The sequence below is a fragment of the Stylophora pistillata genome, chromosome 11 (genome assembly GCF_964205215.1).
Source record: "Stylophora pistillata chromosome 11, jaStyPist1.2, whole genome shotgun sequence".
Taxonomy (NCBI): Eukaryota; Metazoa; Cnidaria; class Anthozoa; order Scleractinia; family Pocilloporidae; genus Stylophora; species Stylophora pistillata.
In genome coordinates this window covers 977501-980865 of record NC_142529.1, presented here as the reverse complement: position 1 = coordinate 980865, position 3365 = coordinate 977501, and the positions used below count along the sequence as shown (strand labels likewise).

The following is a 3365-nucleotide window of genomic DNA, read 5'->3' as shown; positions in this document are numbered from 1 at the left end:
AAAATGTTGGGATGGGTGGGGATTACCTGGGTTTGGGTTAGAGAAAGGCAGAGGGTACAGGCTAGGGTGAGGGTTTTAAGTTGGGTAAAGAGGAATAGGGTGGTTGTTACAGTGTTTGGAGACGGTGGGTAAGTGTTTGGCTGGAGTTTTGGTGGGCAGGCAGGCAGGCAGGCATTGATTTGAGGCTGAGTGAAGGTTCCTATTTACGAATAAGGTAGAATGAGTTGTCTCAAATTCACTTCTGAGTTTTTCATTAATCTTGAGAATTTTTTAGTAACTACTTGAAAATCTTTTAATACTGTTTCCAATTCTTTGAAGGAAATTAGCACCTAAGTTCTTAAGTACATATTTTTTTCCAGTTCTCTTTTAGTTAAAATTTCATTCTTGCTGAATTAAAATGATGTGGCATGTTTTCCCTTCAATTCAAATATTTACAAACAATTCCTGTATCTTAATAAAGTGAAGAATATCACAGTTTGATCAAAAGATGTCTTTTTTGTTTTTTCCTCCTAATCCCAAACTCCCTCTTCTTATTTTAATCCATGGAAACCTTAGCATGGTCATTAATGGGACTTAAATGCACTGAAAGAGCCAGAGGAAGTTCTGGACAGTAAATTCAAAATAACAATTTTGGACAGTTGCATAAAAGTATGAAGTGTTATTATCTGGATAACGGTGGCTCTGGGATAGACTGTTATGGGAGATGGCAACCAACCCCTTAAAGATTTGAGTAGAAGGAAGCTAAGAGCCAGCTGTTGACTCTTGTTTCAAATGTCAGTCACTGCAAGGGCAACTGGTTGATTATAATAAACCACTGACTGCTATTTCCTGGTTGAAACCATTCAATTTAAATTAAGGTCAATCGAACAAGAGTAAAAAGATGGAAAAATTAAGTTTTTAAAGCCATGCAGTAAGGTTAAATTGGTGGTCGCCATAAATAGATGTCGCACCCTTGAATTTCTTGATTGGGTTACTATTGCTTCAGACAAAGTTAACTTGCACTCTGGAAGTCCAAGAGGGTAAAATTAAATCGCTCATCTTAAGTAACGTCTAATTAATCGTTTTCATCGCATGGGGCTTTCTTTTGAATGCAAAAGATCGAGGCATTAGAACGCGTCCACAAAAGAAGTAACGCATCGATCTTTAGCACCTTTTACTGTGATGTTAAGAGCCATATACCTTTAGAAATCAACACTTGAAGTGTGGTTAAACAATATGTTACGAGCCTTACTTGAGATTATAGGTTGTCTACTTCCCGCATCCATACAAGCCGAATCTTTCCTAACAAGCGAGCGAAACGCGAAGTAACCCCTCGTGTACGTTTCACGTTCTTTTGGTAAGACTTCGTAGACATGCTATCCCACTCGCTGCTTTCGACGCAAATTAGCTTCAAAGTAGTGAAGTTTCAGAAGATACTTGACGGCTGTAATAGCCGAGCGCATCAGTTTCTAGCCATAACAGCGTGTGCGTTCATGCTCAGGCGCCATTTTGACTGACGCGCGCACGATCTCAGAAGCGCTAGCAGATGGCATGTACTAAAATCAGGAACACCAGAACACTCCGGAACACCGGAATAACAAAGAAAAAAGATAAGAAACATTAAGAAACTATATATTTAGCGCCTGCTTCTAAGCTCTTTCGTGTTGCGTGGGTTAACAAATTACATTCGGGATTTTATTCTTTTACACCGTCAAATTGGTGTTCTGTGGTGTTCCGGTGTTCCGGTGTTCCTAATTTTAGTACATACCCTAAAAACTTAAACGGTTTAGTTATCATGGCATGGTTTATTTACTTGAATTTAGCCGATTTCTTTTATATCGTGGTCATTTTTTTGCCAAAAATTCGCTCTTTTGACAAAATATTACAAGCACACCTCTTCACTTAACGATCAGAATCAGGGCTACCGCGCTTGATAAAGACGACAAGGAAATATGCATGAACACGAAAGACGGAGCAAAAATTCCTGACAGCCGCATGATGGCAAGAGGAGAAACCTAGTGCAAGGCTTCTGTATGACCACGGGAGAACCATGGGCACCAAGTCATGCCCTAACATTCGTGTTTTTCTCGTTGCCATGTTCCCACCAATAACGTAGCTCCATTTTCTGGCTTTAAAAGCACACACAACCCACAATTCCTCTATTCGCTCCGACGAAGGGCTAACGCTCGAAACGTCAGCTTTTGTAATCGTTAGGGTGGCCAATTTACCATTTCAACTTTGTTGATATATCCTAACATTCTGGGTCTTGCCTCCACCCTACACCTCTTCGCAAACTTCTTGCAATGAATTTTTTATTAAAAATCAAATCATACCAATAAGGAAAACAAAATATTTTTTTAAATAATTCGTGTACAGATTGTTTACTTTTTGAGAAGTTATCAAAAGAAATCAAGCAATTAATAAGTAGTTCTTAGAGGGCCAAACTACGCACACCTAACATCTGTCCAGAATGAAATGTATCAAAACGGATAGATTTTGCGCCCATGGGCAAGAAACCAATGCACTGCAGCTAAAACATTGCATTTCTACCACAACGTTGTACATACACGGACAACAAAACAAAAAATTTTGATTTCTAATCTGCAGAAAGTCTAGAACTGGTAGAAGTGGACGTAGCCTAGAGGTATGGGGGTAGTTTTCTCCGAAAATTTACCACATTTTTGCATGTTATACGAGGGGAGATTAAAGTCGGAGCCCCATCGCTTCGGCTCCGCTGTCCTTTATTTACCGTGAGTTATACACTTAACTTGTCATTCTCTTGTTCCGGTTTCTGCGTAAAGGTGGATAAAAAGTAAACTAAATGTGAAGAAAGACATTCTTCTCGATCTAAGACGACCTAAGCGTTTTTCATTGGTATGTAACTGCCGATTCTTGTAATTCCCAGTCCCTTTAGACTCTTAATTTTAAAGTCAAATGTAAGATTTTCGTATTTTTTAAATATTTAAAGTATACTTGTAAATTCACATGTATTTCACCACTTGGGTGCCATTTTTGAATACTTTTAATAAACCTTCTATCATCATCATCATCATCATCTTCTAAATAACAATTTAAACAGATTCAATAAAATTAATATCAAATAAACATACTTCATATGTGTTCCACTTCCACAGTGACCAGTTGAAATCTAAAAACGTTACTATGGATCTACAGACTCGCTCAAATAAAGCTTCTCTTGATTATTATATCATAAGAATTCAACGAGAAATTGTCCGAAATCGTCAAAAAAGGGAATGAATAATACTCTATAAATAGCCAGAGCAACTTCGACATGTTACCCCACGTAACATAGGCGATTTGTAAAATCATTTAGCAGAGAAATCCAGCAATTGGGAAAGAAGATATATACAAGGGCGAAAGTCTTC

The 3365-nt window shown here is 38.1% G+C and overlaps 1 protein-coding gene across 3 annotated transcripts in view; it reads right to left on the bottom strand.

The window, feature by feature from the left end:
- Positions 1-2262: 2262 nt before the first annotated feature.
- LOC111323932 (adiponectin receptor protein 2-like) overlaps positions 2263-3365 on the bottom strand; it is a 7664-nt gene continuing 6561 nt past the window's right edge. For all 3 annotated transcript variants that reach the window (XM_022927389.2, XM_022927388.2, XM_088738889.1), the window contains one exon: positions 2263-3365. This exon is cut by the window's right edge and continues 571 nt beyond it. The gene's annotated coding sequence lies outside the window, so the exon portion shown is untranslated.